Genomic DNA, 21335 nt, shown 5'->3' on the forward strand with positions numbered 1-21335 from the left:
ATTTTCATGCAAACGTAAATCTTAAGGTAGCTCAGCCTGACACACATAGACTGAAAACTGGAAGCAATAAAGCACTAAATTCAAATCCTTTTTGATTTCTAACAAATCACATCACCACTGTGTATCTTGTTGGGAAACATGCCTAATAATTCTGTTCTGATCTTTGAGTTATAAAATATGTTGAAGTCTAAAAGATAATTCATATGAATTCAAATCTGGCAAAATTTTTAAGACACAAATACTATGCATATAGTATAGGCTTTCAGTAAGGACTTGATGATTGATTAGTCCAGATCTGGAAAGTGTCCTGTGGTTCCTATTTTTGTGATATTTGCTCTAAAGAAATGTTTGCCTGAATCCTTTGAATTACAGAGATCATCTAGAAGCTAAATAAATGATTATTGGAGCATTGAGTTTAAATGGTCTTAGTTGACCTTTGGTACATTTTGCAAATACATCAAGAAATTATATCTACCATTGCTTTAATAGAATTTCCAAGTGTGCCTGTTTGCAATATTAGTATGTCTGGAAATGCCTTTATACATGGAAATTATTGATGGCAGATATTAAGTTACAGCAGCACTTTGGAAACGATTTGAGCTTTTTGTATTTTAACATTTTCCAAACCAAAAATTAAATAAAAAGGCTGGCATTTGTATATATATTTGAACATTTGACTTTCCTTGAAAAATGTGTATCCCAATTTGTAAACCAGTATCCCCAAATCTTTCCTGCATCATTAAGAGGAAAATTCTTGTGAAATAATATCTACATTTAGGAAAAGCAAATTAATGTAGATCTATTTTCATTGTCTTCTCACTTCTAAAATGATCCAATGTAATTGAATTCTCTTCAAATCACTCATATACACCTCATACCTCAACCACCCACCCAACAAGTGCCCCGACTTAAAAAATTGCTCACAACTCTGGGGTTAAGTTCTTCCTTGCCAGCACTCCTACTGGGTCCTTGAGGTGGGTGCTACACACATATTCAATTTCAAATAACTGATCCCAATTTCCACAGCTGTCTTTGCTCTCAACTTCCTCACTTCCTATATTTATACACCATCATTGTGGATTAGGTTCTCAAACCTATTTTTTTCTCTTTGAAAACATCTGGAAAGAATCAGTATGACCTAGTGGTTTAAAGGACTATGGGATCAGCTAGATCTGGCTGAAAATCCCAGCTCTCTCATTCACTGTGAAGATGAGCTGTTAATTTAAACTCATTAGTATTTCCTCATCTGTGATCTGGGCATAATAATCATATATATGTCATAAGGTTATGAATAAAGGTTAAATAAGTAATGTGTGTAAAGCTTAGTAAGTTTCCTGGCTCACAGAAGTTATTGCTAGAACCCTAATGCGGAGAGGAGTACATTTTCAGCTGCAGGGTGACATAACAGTTTCTTGATAGAGTTAAGACTGGAATTCAGTTTTTGATGCCATCAAGTCTTGCTCTCAAACCTCATGTACTCTATCCAGTGCAGTCTTCCCGGGTGTCACTTTTCCAGCTCCCAGTCCTTGCTTACTGAATTTTAAGAATCAATTGCTGTAGATTCTCAAATTTTTCTTTAATGCCATTTCTCCCATCTCCCAGGAACAAAGTTCCATTCCCCCTGTGGCTGTCTCTGTATTTATCATTATTATCCACCTTTAATTCTGTCATCTCATCACTTATCTTCTGGGTACACCACCCTTTACGACCTTGTCTTTGTAAGCATCTCATCTCTATGGCTATCACAAGATACTCCAGACCTCTTCTCCTTCAGTATAGTGTAGGAGTTAAGAAACAAGTTTCTGAATCCAGCCTCCTGAGTTTGAAGCCCTCTTTTCCCCTTCAAATCCCAGTTCTGTAACTTTTTAGCTTTGAGACCTTGAATACAATTTCTGCCTCAGTTTCTTTGTCTATAAAATGGATATTTAAATTGTACTTACTTCTTTGAGTTCTTATGAAGATTAAAGGAATGAATGCGCATAAAGCACTTACAATAGTTCCTGGAATATATTAAGCATATATTATCTTAATTTTAACAATTATTAATCCACAATTATAATAATTATTATTATTTGTTGAAGATTTGCAAATGTTGCATAGTTCAGAGTTATCAGGCCATCTCCTTGTTCCCTGATACCATTCAGTAAAGACTTTTCCTTATCTGACTTTCAAGTTATTGTACTTACATTCATGATGTACTGAATGAATATGAGTGAAGTGCCTGAAACAGTACTTAGTACAAGTGAAGCACTCATAACTTTCTTTTCACTGTCACCCTTAAGCAGCTGACCCAGCTTACACTTGACTTCCTTTTTGAAAGTCTCTTTACTTAGATTTTGAGACCCTGTTCTTACCTGGTCTAATTCTTTTGCTAATAATTGATCTTCTCTTTCTACATCCTTCCCCATTTGTACATACTTGCTCATCTCCCCACATAGTAGAAGTTCTTATTTATCTTTCTCTCCTAAGATCTTTTACTTAGTAGGAATTTGGTAAATCATTCCTGATTTTATTATTTGTCTTAATCCTTTTAACTCCCTACATAAAGATTTTTTTTTATTTCCTCTACTCCAGTCAGTTGTAGCTATTCACAAGCCTGAACACACTCTGGATTTCATATCACTCACAGTTGTTTTACTTCAAATATATCAAATTCCAAACTCTCTTTCTGATAGTAGCTTATTATTCCTTTGTCCATTTCACTTCCTCTTCTTACTGTATTATCACTTATAATGCCTAACATTTGAGCATTACTCCAGATACTGTATTAGTTGTTTTACATATCTTATTTCACTTCATATTTAGCAACAATATCATGAAATAGTCATTATTATGCTTATTTTTACAGATACGGGGCTTAAAGCTCCTAGAAGTCAAATGACTGTCCCAAGGTCATAGTGTTAGTGGCCCTGGCAGAGTCAGGTTACAAATTCATGCCTCTTTAATCCTTTTCATATGCCATTTTGAAAGTTTAACTTGTTAAATGTCAACATGAATATTATAGACAATAATTATTATAGTAATTCTGTGGAAGAACAGAATTTTTAATAATATAATTAACTTTAAAAAAGGGGTTCTGGAAGGGGAAAACATGTACACCCATGGTGGATTCATGTCAATGTATGGCAAAACAAATACAATATTTTAAAGTTAAAAAATAGAAAATAAACTAATTAAAAAAAAAAAAGTGGTTGTTTTCTGCCCATTAGTTTTCTCATTGCATCAACCAGTGCTCCATAAAGTGATAGTCTCCAAAGTACCTCAGAGAACGTGGCATTTGACTACCAGACCTCTTGTCAGAGCAGGCTGTAATTGTGTTAGAAATTGGCTCTCCAGCTGGGCTGGACTGCAGTTAGGAAACACAATCGTCAATGGTGAGCTGCCACTGCTGGGATGTGAAGCAGACATGAATGTTAAGCAATAGTGTCCACAATTTGCAACACAGGAACTGCCAAATTGACAGCTAGACTAAACTATAGCAGCCTAGGAAGATGTGACTAGTTTCTCTGGTCAGTCAATAAAAAGTCTTATATTGCCCTTTGATGAATACAATACCCCTGTCCCATAAACCAGGATGCTGTCTATTATGAAGCTCAGTTAGAGTCTTAGCCAGCATTTCATGTCTGGGTGCCCTTGTAAGCTTCATAATGGCCTGAACTCGAGTTGGATGGGATTAGCCTTTCAAGTGAGCATGCAGTTCATTAAGCATGTAGAAGCTCCAACGGCAGCCGCACTTCTCGCCATGAACTAAATAGATTTCTTGCATTTTATCTAGGACTAGATGAAAGGGATCTGTAATGCTGTGCTAGAAATAAATCTTGACTCTCTGAGGGACTTTAACAGAGTGAGTGTAGGAATTGAATAATATTAGTAATGAACAAGACTTAAAAAAAAATCTAAAGGTTTGGGGGGTTTTCTGTCTCTTTTCCAAGAGCATGGACCAAATGATTGTTTTATCTCATTTTTGCTTTGAGGATTTTTTCCTTTCAGGCTTGGGATAATAATGTGGTATTTCACCAGATAAAAAATCTGCTTATCTTCTTCACCATTCTCTCACATGTTGCTATGCCATGCATTTCCTTCCTGAAAGGTACATTTCCAACTTCCCATTATAGGCCAGGAACTGGAGTTGGAACTGAAGAGTTCTTTGATACAAAAATCAAAGGTCCCTGCCTTCAAGAAGATCATGGTCTGGTAGGGGAGACAAGTGCATGAAGAGTTCACAGCTGTGCAAAACATAGTATAGGAACCCCAGTAAACAGATGTAAACCAGACTAAAGGGCTAAAAAAATAGCTTTTAAGAGGAAATGATATCTAACTTCAATTTGGAAAGAAGATTCATTCCAGAGAACAGTGTCAAGGTCACAGAAATCCTCCACATAGAATTACTTCACATATAGAGAATCATATATTTAAAACACCAACAATTAGGGTTGCTATTGGGATTATAGAGTGGAGATTTTATTAACATATATCCAATTAATTTTCATTAGGAATACACTTCTTGGACCAGAACATATTCCCTGGTAAAATACCAATATGCCTGCATATATGAAAATGTGCATTGTTTAACCACATGGGTACTTTGTTAAACACAGACATCTTAACCTTACAAATAGAATGATTGGTTTTCAGGCATCTTTGAAACTCAAGAAATGAGAATCTAGAGAGAGGAAATCAAAAGACTCTGACTAGTGAATACCTTTAGCAAATTCTTTGTGGCTTATGGGGAGGTTACTAACTAACATGAAGGTTACTAACATGTGCTTTTGAGAATGTCATTTGGAGAAAGTGTTACCTGAGAGTATTGAGATGTCTTAAAAATAAGAACAAAAGTAGCCAGATCTTTTCCATGGCATCTTTAATTCTTCTTTAATAGTTGAAAAACTGGTGACTGAAAACTTGTGGAAGTGTAATAGAACATCTTTAAGAGAGAAAAATTTCTGGTATTGAGCTTGAAATCTGTGCCACTGATTATAATTAAGCAACATTTAGCTTCCTCAGTGTACACTTGTACATTTTCTGTAAGAAGCTTTTCTTAACAAGTTTGAGGTGTAAATTGGCTCATGTATTTTGCAAGATAGGTATGAGTGTAATTTTTACAAATAAGTCAGGAATTTCTCTGTGGCTGTTTATCCCTTACAGTCTTTGGAAAGTAGAAGTATATGACAAAGATTCATTTGAAATAAATATTATAATCATAACTAAGTTTTAAATCATATTTTAATATCATATTTGTTAAAAATCTAAATAAGGTTTTAAACTCTACTGGAATACATATAATAAGATAAATGCTTTTTTTTTACTTAAACATTTTCCAAAACTGTGACTAATAATCAAACCCTTAAAATGATTTCCGGCCAAAATTTGAGCTGTTCAAGATAAATTGCAATGTATTATTTTAAACTGCTCTTAAACTAACATATATAGTGAAATCGATGCCAACTCATACTTCCAAATAACCTTCTTATTTATGTTCTTCAAGTTACACAGAAAGTAAAAAAGAAACAGCAATTCATTTGGAATTTGAAATGCCTTAACTGTGCATAAGAATGCAAAATACTGAGAGATTTTAAGATTGCAAAGTCAGTGAAAGATTTTATCCTATGTGGCTTCAGGGCTACCATTTTGTAATGAAGTATTTTCTTAATAAAATACACGTATTTTAACAATCTCAATAAAGAGAAAATGATTATTGAAGCAAGATTCAGGAGACCTGGAAATTTTACTAGTGACCCTGCCACTTATCCATTTAAAATCTTTGGTGCCTTACTACTGAACTTATTTAATTCCCAAATCTTTGCCGTGGACTGCATGTGCAGCCACAGGCTTCCTTATGGTAGCTGTGACAAACCTAGACAGTGTATTAAAGCAGAGACATAACTTTGCCGACAAAGGTCTGTATAGTCAAAGCTTTGGTTTTCCAGTAGTCATGTATGAATGTGAGACTTGGACTATAAAGATGCTGAGCACTGAAGAATTGATGCTTTTGAACTGTGATTCTGGAGAAGACTCTTGAAAGTCCCATGAACTGCAAGGAGATCATCAAACCAGTCAGTCCTAAAGGAAATCAACCCTGAATATTTATTGGAAGGACTGATGCAGAAGCTGAAACACCAATACTTTGGTCACCTGATGTGAAAAGCCAACTCATTGGAAAAGATGCTGATGCTGGGAAAGACTGAGGGCAGGAGGAGAAGGGAGTGACAGAGGATGAAAAGGTTGAATAGCATCACCTACTCATTGGACATGAGTTTGAGCAAACTCCAGGACATAGTGAAGGAGTGAAGGACAGGGAAGCCTGGTGCACTGCAGTTCATGGGTCACAAAGAGTTGCACTACTTAGGGACTGAACAATGACAATAACATGCTATGCCTTTTCTACCTCAATGTCTTGAGACCTCTGCCCCAAATTCTCTTTTCCAGTCAAGGCTCTCCTCTTAAGCTACTGTCTCTCACAGCATCCTATTTATTTCCTTCACAGCACTCACAATAATCTGTGATGGTTTTTCTTACAGATTTACTCATACACTCTCTACTTCACCCAGCAGAATGAACAGTCCAGGAGGGCAAGAGCATGGTCCTATTCCTTTGAATGCATCTAGAGTCTACCGTTGTATATCTATTGTGTCCTTCAATTTTCCAGCAACTGACAGACCTATACTTGAAACCAAATTTCTGATAACTATATCCTCTTTCCAACAAACCACAGTTTATAAAATGTCTTCTATATAGATTCTAAATGTATGAGGATACCAAGGTATATAAATCTCTGCCTTCAAAGAATTGTATATAATCTATTCAGAGATATAGAATGTGTCCTGTAATTGAGTAATTGCAGATGTTTTTCTCTTTTAATTTCACTGTCCATGTGTTCATTAATAGTATGTATAATTGCAATTTATCATTATATGTGTACCTTGTATCCTGCTACCTTGCTGAACTCACATTTTAGTTCTGAGAGTTTGTAGATTCCTCAGGATTTTCAAACAGGATTTTCAAATCATGTAATACACAAATGGGAATAGTTTTATTTCTTTCTATCTGATCTATGATCCTTTTATTTCCTATTCTTGACAGATTGCGTGAGCTATGGTAGCACTATGTTTCATAGGGCAATGAGAGTAAGCATTTTTGTGTTGTTTCTAATCCCAGGGGGGAATAATTCAGTATCATTAAGCATAATGTTAGTTATAGGTTTCTTGTATATGCTTTTTATTAGGTTGAGAAAGTTCTCACTGCTCCCATTTTCTTTTTGTCATGAATATTGTATTGAATTATGTCAATTTTTTACATTAATTAATATGATCATGTGAATTTCTTTATTCTGTAAATATGAAGAATTACATCGATTTTGAATATTGCACCAGCTGTGTATGCTGCAATAAACCCTCCTTGGTCAAGTTGTATAATTTGTGTGTATATATTAATGGATTCTATTTGCTAAAATTTTGTGAAGGATTTTTTGCATCTGTATTGCTGAGTGATATTGGTCTATAGTATTTTCTTGTTTGTTTGGTTTTTTTTTCTTTTTTAGAAATAGAAAGTCTTTGCTGGGCTTTGGTATCAGAATAATACTACCTTCATAAAATAGATAAGTTAAAAAGTATTTATTCTCCTATTTTCTAGAAGAAATTTTAGAATTGATGTTAATTCTTCCTTAAAAGTTTGGTAGGATTATTCAGTGAAATTATCTAGGCCAGAAAATTTCTCTTTGGGGAATGTTTAAATTATGAATTAATTTTTTTCAGATTTATAGATCTATATACATTCTCTGTTTCATGTGATTGAGTTGTGATTGTTTGCATTTCTTTTAAGAAATTAGCCCATTTCATCCAAGTTGCCAAATTTGGCAGAGTTGTTTGTAGTAGTATCTTACTATACTTTTGATGTCATCAGGATTTATAGTAATACCCTGTTTCATTCCAAACAGTGGTAATTTGCATTTTTTACTTTCTTTGTCAGTCACCATTGTCAATTTTATTGATCTAAGAACCAGCTCTTTGCTTCAATAATATTGTCTATTTTTTTGTTTTTAATTTCATTGCTTTCTGCCGTCATTTTTAGTCTTTCTTCATTCTATTTGATTTGGATTTATTTTGCTCTTCTTATTCTGAGTTCTTGAAGTGGAAGCTTAGATTACTGATTTGAGATCATTTCCAATGGATTTAGTACCACAAATCTCTCTCCCTCTCAGCACTGCTTTAACTATGTCTTCAATTTTTTGGTATTGAATTTTTATTTTTATTCAACTTGATGATTTTTATTTTCCATTGAGATTTTTTTATGGCCTATGGATCACATAGAAAATGTGTTTTGTTAAGTGTTCTGGAGGCACTTGACAAGAATATATATCCTGCTGTTGTTGAATGTAGTGTTTTGTAAGTGTCAACTAGATCTTATGGGTTGATGGTGGCTTTTCTTGATGATTTTCTTTCTGGTTGTTCTGTTCTTAATAGGTGAAAGAGTAGAGATAAAGACTACAACCAAAATTGTGAATTTGTCTATTTCTCCTTCATTTCTATCAGCTTTTGCTTTCCACATTTTGCAGTACTATTGTTTGGTGCATCTGTGTGCCTATATATGCAGGCACAGTCATGTCTAACATTTTGGGACACCATGGACTGTAGCCAACCAGGCTCCTCTGTCCATGGAACCTTTGAGGCAAGAATAGTGGAATGGTTTGGCATTTCTGCCTCCAGGGGATCTTCCCAACTCAGGGATCGAAGCTGTGTCTCTTGCATCTCCTGCATTGGCAGGCAGATTCTTTACCACTCTGCCACCCAGGAATCCCTACATTTAAGATTGTTATGTCTTCTTGGTAAATTGGCCCTTTTTATTATTTTTTTATTATTATATGATGTCTCTGTCTCTGGTAATTTTCTTTGCACTGAGATCTACTTTATCTGATATTAATGGTGCCATTCCTGCTTTCTTTTGATCAGTGTTTGTATGATATGTATTTTTTCCACCCTTTTACTTTTTACCAGCCTATATCATTATATTCAGAGTGAGTTTCATGTAGATAGCATATAGTTAGGTCATGTTTTCTAAGTCATTATTCAAAACTGGGCCTTTTAATTGGCATAGTAAGTCATTTACATGAATGTAGTCATGTAATGTGGAGAAGGCACCGGCAACCCACTCCAGTACTCTTGCCTGGAAAATCCCATGGACGGAGGAGCCTGGTAGGCGGCAGTCCATGGAGTCGCCAAGAGTCAGACACAACTGAGCACCTTCACTTTCACCTTTTTACTTTCGTGCATTGGGGAAGGAAATGGCAACCCACTCCAGTGTTCTTGCCTGGAGAATCCCAGGGACGGGGGAGCCTGGTGGGCTGCCATTTATGGGGTCGCACAGAGTCGTACACAACTGAAGCGACTTAGCAGCAGCAGCAGCAGTCAGGTAATGATACAACTTGTTTGACATTTCTTTTTTTCTGTTTATTATTTCTGGTTTATTAAATTTTTCTGAATCTTTTCATATCTTCTTATACACTACTATAACATTTTTTTAGAATTCTATTTCCTTTTATTCATAACAGTTTTGAATGTATATCTTTACCTAGCTTTTTCCTGATTGTCAGGTATTATATTGTGTATAACTGTTTACCAGTAGTATCATTTTTACTAGTTCAAGTGAAATATGACACCTTAACTACTTTCTCTCTACTCTTTTCCATTCCTATATAATTGTTTAACTATTCTCTCTATGTACATTTAGAACCATATTAGACAATGTTATGTTTTATTCAGTTATTAAGTATAATTTAGAAGATTCATGAGGGGAAGTAAAGTTTATTGTATTTATATATGTTGCTATATATTGTATATATAATGCATATATAATATTTTGTATATACATATGTATATATACATATTTTTCTTATTCTTGCTCTTTCTTTATTATGCTCTTGTTCTTTCTTTTTTTCTTGGTGCTCCACTATTCCTTTCTTTAAAAATCATTTCCTTTCTACTTAGGAAAAAAATGACATAATTTCAGAATAGTCTGCTAGAGATAAATTCTTTTATTTTTGCATCATGTGGGAATATCTTGGTTTCTCCTTTATTCCTGCAGGGTAATTTTGCTGGGTATAGGATTATGAGTTGTTTTCTTTTCATCAGTTGAAAAGTGTGGTCCCAAAATATATGAGGAGAGAATAATCCCAAGCTTATTCCATGAGGCCAGTATTACCCTGATACCAAAATCAGACAAGTATTTCACACACAAAAAAAGACTATAGACCAAAATCTTGTATGCTTGTAGATGTAAAAATCCTCAGCAAAATACTAGTAAACCAAATCCAACAACACATGAAATGAACTATACACTATGATCAAATCAGATTTATCTTAGGAAATTAAGATGGGTTCAACATCTAAAAATTATGTATTTAAAAATATACCATATTAAAACCAACCTTATCATCTCAACAGATGCAGGTATAAAAAAAAAAACTTGGCAAAATGTAATTCTCTTTCATAATAAAAGAATTCAACAAACTAGAAATAGAAGAGAACTTCCTCAACCAATAAATGGAATCTATGAGAAATACACAGCTAATATTTACTTAATAGTGAAAAGCTGAAAGCTTTCCCCCTCTAATCAGGAATAAGGCAAGGATATCTGTTCATATACCACTTCTATTCAGCATTATACTGGACATTCTAGCCAAAGCAAAAAGACAATAAAATAGAAGGCATCCAGATTAGAAAAGAAGAAGTAAAATATCTTTCTTTGCAGATGACAGGATCTTGTAACAGAAAATTTTAAGGAATACACCTTAAAAAATAAAAACTATTAGAATAATAAGGAAATAGCTTAGCTTAGCTCCAGCTAAGTTACATGATAAAATATCAAAATGTAAAATATCAATTGTATTTCTATACACTTACAACTAAAAAATCTGGAAGTAAAATTAACAAATGATTCTAATTACCATAGCATTGGATACGATACAGTACATAGGGACATATTTAACAAAAGAAGTGCAAAAATTATGTAATGAAAACTATAAAATGTTGTTAAAATAACTTAGATCCTAAAATAAATGGAAAGACATTTCTTCTTCATGGATCAGATAACCTAATATTGTTCAAATGACAATACTCCCCCAAAATGATCTACAAATTTAATTCAATCTGTCCCTACATAAAAGCAAGAAGCAGAACAATGTGTATTGTATCTGTGATAGATAGATAGAAGATGTTTATATCACGTATATTTTCATAAAGTCTGAAACGGTTCGCAAGAAACTAATGAAAGCATGTAAGCATTTATTTGCATGAAACTAGGTAAATGTGGCGACAAGGTGGCTTTATTCATTGTTTTGCTTTTTTTTATAGTCTGTGCATTATTTTTAAAAAGGAAAGGGGAGCATGCAAGAGTAGAAATTCCCACCCCAGCAGCTTATAATGTAGACAAGGCTGTTTCTCATACTTAGACCAAGATCACTTAACTCATGAATTCAACAAACAAGCTCTGTGTGGAGGTACTCTGGATAGGACGTGTGGCTTTACATTACTTTGGACTTCCAAAGAATATGACTGAGACTAAGAAAAGAGCAAGTAAGGGGAGGAGGTCAGAAGGAGGTCACTGACTAATTTCAGTGGGATGTGAACTTCTTTATTCCATCTCCATGGTAGCTGTAGCTAAGACTCTTCCATTTTACTCCAGTTGGCCTTTTCTTCACACCATAGTTGCTTATTCCAAGGCAGAGGAAATCGAGAGGAGGTGAAAGGTTTATATGAGGATAACTGCTATGCAAATGAGTAGAATAAGTTGGGAGAGAAGGAGAAAAAAATGCAAACGTGTGTGGAGGATTTCCTGCTGGCTCAATTTAACTCTGGGTACAAGAGCACAGCAGATAGACTTTTAAAAAGAGTAAAATTAGCCAGTTCTTTGACCTTGATTCATGTTTAGATTTGTTCAGATTTTGGAGTTCAGAGCAGAAAATGGGGAACCTTTTGTTGGATGAGTGTCATCTGAAAGTGGTAAAGACTTTCCAAAGGCCTTATCATCATAACATGAGAAGCCCTCTGGTCCCAGTTCTCTTGTATCTTTCTCTACACTTCTGCTCTGCACGTTTTTCTACAGTTAATGAATTACAAACTATCACTGCTCCTCTGGTCCCAGTTCTCTTGTATCTTTCTCTACACTTCTGCTCTGCACGTTTTTCTACAGTTAATGAATTACAAACTATCACTGCTTAATTACTTTTAGAGATGGACCCCTGCACGGGTGGGAATGGATGTGCCCACATCTGTCAAAGTGAGAATGGCATGGCCAGGTGTGCCTGTCACCCAGGGTACCAACTGTCTGAACACAAAAAGGCCTGTGCAGGTAAGAAGTTGAAGCTGATGGATTAATTGGGTAATTGTTTCAATTTTGTGGTAATTCAGTTTTGAATAGTCAGAACAGCTAGGAGAAAAGTGTTTTCATTTATGCTTAAAAAGAAACACTTATACTCTTATTTGATCAGTCTGAAAGGTATTTTTTATGATACTATTCAACACAAAAGCTCAGTGAAATTTCTAGTTACAAAAAATAATATGGTGTACTTTCAGAATTAATTCTTTTTGTTTTCTGTTTTTCATTCTGAAGTGAATTCCAAAATTAATATTTCAAAACCTTCCATAATTACACAGGGAGTTTTTTATTATAGGCTACGGAAGGTGGGGCTAACCTTTGAAAATCAAGTATGTGCAAATGAGTGTTCTCAGAAGTTAGGAATAATTAAAACCAAAGAGAAAGAAACTCTAGAAATACAAGGTTACATATTTCCATTTCCTAGAAATAGCAAAACAGACATACTTCAATTCAAAGATGAAAGTGATAAATTACTTCATGACCAGAACTGATAAATGAAGTCATTCCTGTGGGACTGTCTTTGTTTTAAGAACTTCTGAGAAATCACAGAATCCTTCATTTTTATCACGACATTGCCATGAAATGAAAAACAGTTTATTGGAGTTAATTAAGAAAATACAAAATGTTTCCTGACTAATGAGACTGATAAATGCTTTGAGAAATTGAAAAAGAATTAGACATAAAAATTAGTGTTAAGTTAGGTTTTTTTTCTTTAAGCCAAAAATAAGATACAACTTTCTGTGGATTGTTAAACATACTTTTCTGACAGAGAACATTTCTGCTTTGGTCCTCTGTTTACATAGAACCTACCTTGCTCTGTGTCTGGCACAAAATAGGACCTTATTAAATACCTGTGGAAAATTGAGAAATATATATATAGCCATAATTTATAGAATATCTTTTTCAAATTTTTATTTTGATATCTGGTGCGTTATTCCTAAAAAGACTGTCCCCAAAGTTACTGCCTACTTAGAGTTTTGTAAATACCTTAGAAAGATGAGCATTTCGTTTAAGTTAAGATTTCTGGTGGCAGGACAATATAAGGAGGAAGTTCTATTTGGGAAAATGAGGATGAAACCTATCCATTTAAGGCAGGGGTGGAGTAGGGGGAGCATAAGCTACCTGAGCCACAAAATGATGTTATACCGTATAGACTTGTCTATTGGTGTCGAGAAAGAGAGGGCACCAGGTTTTAAATGGCACTGTGACAATCATATGTGGAACACATACTGTGAATTGCTACTTAAGAAGACTCCAAATCTGCATTGTGTGGGGCCACTTGTACTGTCTTAAGTCAGAGAGATACCAATTTTGGTTAAGAATTTGATATATATTCACAATGACAAATTACAGTTGTTCTATCTGTATTGTTAGGGGATAGAAAAGGTCTATTTTTGTTTGTTTTCTCTTTCTTCAAATTAATAGATAGCAGTAGTTTCTCATGGGGCTTCCCAGGTGGCTCAGTGGTACAGAATCCTCCTGCCAATGCAGGCAATGTGGGTTCAGTCCCTGGGTTGTCAAGATCCCTCAGAGAAGGAAATGGAAACCTACTCCAGTATTCTTGCCTGGTAAATCCCATGGACAGAGGAGCCTGGCAGACTAGAGTCCATGAGACCACAAAGAGTTGGACACAACTGAGCGACTAAACAACAATAAGTAGGTTTTAATAGAAAAAAGTGTTTAAGAACATGAATGAGACCTGCCGCAGAGTTCTTATCATTCTACGTTGGTTTATTTGCAAACAGGGAGCCTATGTGATATTTTACTGTTATGTTTGTTGGCATTGTTGTCAGGGGTTGAAGGGGAGGGGATGCTTTCATTCATGTTTATAGTTTGCAAATAAGTCTTAATTCCAGCTCCAAAGACATAGCTCCTGGGTATCTCTTTCTACGGACATAAACAAGTGTGCTGAAAGGCTTGCTCCCTGCAGCCATTGCTGTGTGAACACAGTGGGATCTTTCACGTGTGCCTGCCAACCTGGTTTTGAGCTGGGAGCTGATGGAAAACAGTGTCACAGTAAGTGACAGTGATAGAAGCCTAGGAATGTATGGCATTTTACAAGTATTAAGCAAGAGTAATAAAAGGATTGTGCTGAATAACTTGCCAAAGTAAGAGCTCCTTAGACTGTTTTCCACTGGAGTAGGGTGGGAGTGGGAGCTTAGAAGGCCAACTGCCTCATTTTAATTCAATGAAATAGGAACCCAGAGCCCACAGGATTTGGTCAGCATCATGATCCTCTTTGTAGACCACAAGGACTAAGTCTCAGGTCTTCTGGATTGGGGCTCTCTTGGACCCAAGGGTCTCCTTTGTGAGGAGCCTGTCATCCATCACCACCTCTGTCCTGAAATATTTACTGGACACTAATAACTCCAGTGTAAAACTCAGGGGAAAGAAGCCAAGAAGAAAGAAAGAACCAGCAGGGTGAGGGGCAGCCCTAGATGGTAGTACCATGTTTGATTTCTGATCTCAGCTCCAAAGATGCTCTTCCCAGTTCTCTCCTATTGAGGCCAAAGCCCAAAGTTCAATGATACAAAATTAGTCAGTGACTGAACTAGGACTTGAACTAGCATCTCTAAGCTCCAAATATATTATCCTTTTAACTTTGTTATGTGTTTGTATACATCATACATCTCTTGATCAGCTTTGATCATGAAAAATAAAGATAGTGACAAACAGAATAAATCAGCTAGTGTTCTTATCTAAGCTCTCTCATGAAGAGACAATCTTAAGGTCACTAACTTCTTCATTCTCCTCCACTTCATAAAGCTCTACATTTATTTAATGCCTGGGTTGCCAGTGTAGCCGTAAGCTCTGTTGGTTTATTTCTACTGCTTAAAGACAGGGCAGTTTTGCTGTGGTGATATTTGTCTTTTAAAGAGCAAACTAAAAAAGATGGGAGGGAAGAATTAACTACTAATTAGGATATAACTTTCTCCAAAGTGAGTCTTTCTCTTGGTGCCCCAAGGAGTTCTTTCAGGCAGAGAGAAATGTTGATAGGTTTTTCTGTACTATTAATATTTTGGCTTTTTAATGTGGTCAGAGGTTTAGGAGATGAGGACATTTTACAGATGCCTGAAATAAAAATTCCTGCAATCAGACTGGTGCATTTTCAGTTATCATGAAAGAGGGGGCCATTATTGCTAATGAGTCGTGAGGTTCAAGCTTTCGTAGAATTTACTTGGGAAAGCAATTTGCCCTAGAGTTGAATACATTTGGTTGAAGTGTATTTTTACATTTATTTCCCTTATGTGAATATTTGGCTAAGTTCTTTGTGTAGCTCTCACCAGACCTCAATATTTACTAACTGACATACAAAACTTTCTTGGTGAAAATGAATGTTTCACAACTTGTAGGTGGAGTAAATGTTTTCAGAACATGGTCATATTTAACAATAAATTATGTGTTCTTCATATAGCAGTCTATTTTAGGCAAGTATTGTTTTAACTTTTTCCTAAAACAATGATATTTTGTACCTATGTCATTTCTTTTCAGAAGTTCTTAAAATACCTTATAGCATAAATGTTGAATCCTCAATGTGTTCTATAAATGAACTATCACTATCTTGTGCTTAGAAATTAAACAATTCCAGGTCCAGCATGGTTAAATAAAACTTTCTACAACCACCAGGCAATATATAGTGAACTTAAATTCCATATACATTTAATGCATATTTAATATATTGAGCAAATAATGATTGTTTGCAATGAGAAACCACAGGGATCAGTTTTTAAACTTTTTATAGCATATTTTTAAGTATGATAGTTTAACTGTATCATCCATATCAAAAACATTTACTTCTGGTGGTAAGTTATAGGTGAGTATGCACTTGTTTTAGCCTCGTATAGTTTTTGTGAGGTTACAATAATACCATTTATATTTAAAGCAAATTACCTCCAGCAATCTTAGAGCTGCATTGATCTCAGGAGAAAAACAAGAATCAGAGCCAAAATTTCAAATATGTCTCCCTAAAGAGTATATGTTAACATATTGTGAAAAATATCAGTTCCCTTAATTATTTCAGTCTTTCCTTTAGCTTTCTCATTTAGCTCAATCCTAAACTAGCTGTTTCTAAACCCAAAGGCATCCTTATTTTCAACAATAAATTGATTAGCATAATCCTTCTTTTGTTTATTCAATCATTCAAAACCTATTTTTGAACATCTGTTATGAGCTGGGTAATACAAGATGATGAAGGCACAGAGGGATGAGCACAAAGGCAGGGATATGTCCTGGCTGCTCTGGGATGCATAAGGCTGCTGCCCACCATAGACAGGAGGCTGGGATCCGGGAGTATGATTTCTGTACTGTAACCATACAAGAAAAATAGCAGATACCTCAGCAGTTTGAATGATAACATAGGTTCTCAAAGAATGCCACAATCCTGAGTGCCTTTGTTCTGTTCTTTCCCACTTTTCTTCTTTCAAAGGTTTCAGGAGGTAAAAATGGAAGGAAATGAACCAATGTAGTCACTCCCATTAGAGGTGTGTCCAAGCAACACAAATGAAGAACAATAGAGACCAATGGTGAAAATAGCAGAGTATCTAATTCCATATTTTTCACAATGATTCAAAGCATTCTTTTATTTTTCATTTTCTCACTTAGAAAATGATTGATTATAAGACCTGTGGTCTCAGGAAAATTGGCATCTGTATATTGAGGTGGATGTCCCCTCAAATGCCCCAAATTAGTGGCATGTACCACAATCAGCAAATTGGTGTTTGAATTAATAGGATGTTTATATGCAAAATTACTCTTGTATACATCATAGCTATAAACATGATTCTAGTTACATATAATCAGCTAACTCATTGGTTTTGTGTTCATACTTTTGTTTCATTATTTGGTTCTATACATTTTTAACAGTGCTCACAGCCTAGGAAAGGGGCACATATTGACATACCATTAGTTTGAGAACAGATATGTCATCTGGCAAACTATTTGCTTTCTAATCATTGACTCAATACACACACACACACACACACACATATATATATATATTTACACTCTGAAAATACCAAAAATTGCCATAGGTAAGTATCCTTTAAGATGTGTTTAATAACCACTGGTTGACTCATTACCTTTCTGTATCACCTTGTCATTTTAATATTATTTATAGGTTTATTATTATTTGGATATGATATAAATATGTACAGGGCTTCCCTGGTGGCTCAGATGGTAAATAATCCACCTGCAATGCAGGAGACCAGGTTCAACCCCTGGGTTGGGAGGATTCCCTGAAGAAGGGAATGGCTACCCAGTATTCTTGCATGAAGAATTCCATGGACAGAGGAGCCTTAGAGGTTTCAGTCCATGGAGTCATGAAGAGTTGGACATGATTGAACAACTAACACTTCACTTTAGTTCAGATATGTACAATGCTTAATAGTTCTCAAACTTTTATATGCTCAGAGTGTTGACAAATTTCCAATAAAGTTTGTCCTCTTCCCAACAGAGAGAGAGTATGCCCATTATTGCCATGTATTCATATCTCTCTGTTGTTATGCTAATAATCCTCCATTTGCTTGTTTTGGAAAGGGATTGAATTAGAAATTGTCAATAGCTGTGAAAAGAACAATGGTGGTTGTTCCCATCACTGTGAACATGCAGTTGGTGGGCCCCAATGCTCCTGTAACCATGGACACCAGCTCGATTCAGATGAGAAAATATGCATAGGTAATGTATGGTGAATGTTATCTTCCTTCAGAGGTTGCCCTGGATTCATTTAGTCCTTTCTTCTCTAATACTTGGTGCTGTAATGTAGCCACAACTCTCAAACTACAAGTAAAATGAACAGTGTCTTTGGCTACTGGATAGTGTAAAAGAAATATTTATTGACAGAAGATATCATAGTGTTTCAAGATACTTACTTTGAAGTTAAAGGAGATTTAAAACTTATTAGCGATATATGTGACTTAACAGTTTTATTTCTGGAAAATATTCCAAAACTTATCTAACCATCTAATGTAATTTGTAATTCAAACAACAAATGCTGCCATCCTAATTCACTCCGCCTCAAGCAGAAGCAAATCATGTTCATTGGTTTTCAAGTTGGTGACAATTTGGGTACATGTTCAACTTGGACATGGCAGGTAGCTACATTCCAAAAGCAAACTTTAGAAGATATTATTCTTTGGAAAACCCAGCTCAAAGCCATTGGAAAGGATAACTTTTTCAACATATTATTAAAACATATCACTGGAGACATTGAGAAGAATAAATTCCACCCTAGCTTGCTTCATAATGAAATGTTTAATCTAGAACTTCTAAGAAAAAGGCATATCTACTAAAAATTGGGAGAGTGAGCATCTCTAGTTTTTCTACTCCTGCAAGAAATTTCCCCAACATCACTCTCCCTCTTTCTCAGCCTCCCTATTGTTAGAAGCATCTATTTTACCTCAGACTTTCCTGGTATACTGTTGCATTTTTTAAAAAGCTCTTGAATGAAAGAGCATGTTTTCCTTTATTTAGATAACAGACTTCCCAAGGTGAAGTTTCCTACAAACCTTACAGACTTTGGTGTGGCCAGGTATCAGCACATAGTAGTCATTCAGCAATATGTTGGGTCTTCCCAGGTCATACAGTGGTAAAGAATCCACCTGCCAGTGCTGGAGGCACAGAAGACTCGGGTTTGATCCCTGAGTTGGGAAGATGCTCTGGAAAATGAAATGTCAACTCACTTCACTATTCTTGCCTAGAAAATTCCATGGATATAGGAGCCTGGAGGGCTACAGTCCATGGGTCACAAAGAGTCAGACACAACTGAGCTACTGAACATGAGCATCAAACTAAATTACTATGTGCACTGGGTCTGAGAGCACCTACAAGCCTCTAAAACAATTTGCCATCATTTGAGAATTAGGATTCCCTATTTGCATGTTTTCTTTTGTGATATTTTATGTCACTTTTCTTAAAAATTATTATATGAATACTAAAAAAACCCCAAAACTTTAACCATCTAATGCTACTCAGTGTGGTTCAAAATAAACTGAAGTACCATAAGTGAAAAGGTGAATTTCAGAAGCCTAAGTTGTTGAGATTTTTTTAGTTTGGCACTAATGTGACAGAGTGAACTTTAAGGGATTTTAAAGTATTCAGGTTTCATAAATTTTTAAACCAAAACAATGTCATTGCTTGTTATTTCTTAATCCAACATCACCTTCTGCATTTTTCTCAAAGTCTATATGGTTAGCTTAATGAAGCCAGTTGCTTGCCTTGCACCTTCTTATGTAATGAAAAATATGCTTATAGATTTCTACCTTGCTAACATTTGGATCTCTGGAAAAAATAAAGAACTTCTTCTCTTTTTTCCCTCCTCCCTTCTTCCTTCCCTCCCTTCCTTCCTTCCTCCTTATCTTCTCCTTTTGACTGTTCGGTAAGGGAAACTGGTATTTTGCTAAGCCTTTTGTTTGCAGCTTATAATTTGATATCTTTCCTGATTCTTTGAAAAGTACAATTCGGTAAAGTTCATATTTACAGCCAGCAAAAATTGCATCTGCCAGGGTCAAATATAGAAAATTGCATATTTATGAGATTTCAGCAGTCAACATGATGACATTAGTTTGTTGATGGCTCAAGTTTATTTCATTTTCCAACAATAAATAACACTCATTCCTAAAAACCAAATATTCTCTAGAGTAAAGGCAATGATTTGTTTGGAGTGTGCATATACATAGTCTGCCTATTTGCCTGAGAACAGATTAAGGGCATGAATGCTTTGTAAAAACATTCATGCATGAGGGAAATAATTTTCTTTTTAGCTTATTTTAGAATCAACTTCTTCTTACATGAGAACATACAAATAAATGTGAAGATAAGTCATCTAGTCTGCAAATGATCAGTCTTGCCCAAATGCAAGCATTTATTAGAGATAAAAACCTCGAGATATGTTAGCACAGTTTGAAAAATAGCTATACAAAATGCAAGTGTCTCACCAGCAATAAGTTCACTAAATTTAACAATTGGTAGTTATCAGAAAAAAAATTATTCTACTCTTTGGGGCTTTATTCAGTGACTATGTGTGGGAGACAGATACAGAAGATCAAGTTCTTTCAAGGTTTACTTTTGATGCTTTTCTGAAGTCATAGTTGAAATGTTTAGTTGCTTTACTTGCTATAATTGATTCTGTATTTTTGATTAGGGCTAAATTTAAAATTTTAAATTTTTAAATTTACAGGTGAATTTCTCTGCAGTGTTGCAATATTTGGTAGATTGGCCAATGTGAGAAAAATATGATCACCAGAGTAGCAGAGGAATTAAAAATAAGATCTTACCAAAAAAAGATCTGAGAAGGAATCAAGAAATTTAGGAACACAGGTGATATAAGGCTTGAAGGGACAGGGCATTTTAAGAAAGGATGCATGGGATTTCTAATGAGTTCTATACATGAGACAAGAAAGAGCTCCAGAGGAATGATAATAGAAGAAGAATCCAAAATGGATCATAAAATGATAGATTGAAGAACTAATTTTTCCAATCAATGTCATGTGATTGTGCTTCTTACTAGATAGAATAAGGAGTCATGAAATGTATGTATTTAGAGGCTCTGGTGGTATATGAGAAGACTTTTTAAAAAATCTTGAAATAAGAAAGCACTCCCCCCAAAAAAGACACTTAAAACGTAATATTTTAACCCCATTGTTCATTGCAGCAACTATTTACAATAGCTAGGACCTGTAAGCAACCTAGATGTCCATCAACAGATGAATGGATAAGGAAGTTGTGGTATATATACACAATGGAATATTACTCAGCTGTAAAAAGGGAGTATATTTGAGTCAGTTCTAATGAGGTGGATGAACCTAGAGCCTATTACACAGAGTGAAGTAAGTTAGAAAGAGAAAGATAAATATTGTATATTAATGCATATATATGGGATCTAGAAAGATGGTACGATGTTCCTATATGCAGCACAGCAAAGGAGACATAGAGATAAAGAACAGACTTTTGAACACAGTGGGGGAAGGAGA

At 35.1% G+C, this 21335-nt stretch overlaps 1 long non-coding RNA gene across 1 annotated transcript in view; it reads left to right on the top strand.

Annotated features, from left to right (window-relative positions):
- The window catches only part of LOC145538557 (uncharacterized), a 119252-nt gene extending 106910 nt beyond the window's left edge, over positions 1-12342 (top strand). The window contains exon 4 of the long non-coding RNA XR_014077013.1: positions 12223-12342. This is a non-coding gene — a long non-coding RNA (uncharacterized LOC145538557). The remainder of the gene's footprint in view (positions 1-12222) is intronic.
- Positions 12343-21335: the final 8993 nt, after the last annotated feature.

This window comes from Giraffa tippelskirchi, chromosome 2 (assembly GCF_054371585.1).
Source record: "Giraffa tippelskirchi isolate mGirTip1 chromosome 2, T2T-mGirTip1v1.2.pri, whole genome shotgun sequence".
Taxonomy (NCBI): domain Eukaryota; kingdom Metazoa; phylum Chordata; class Mammalia; order Artiodactyla; family Giraffidae; genus Giraffa; species Giraffa tippelskirchi.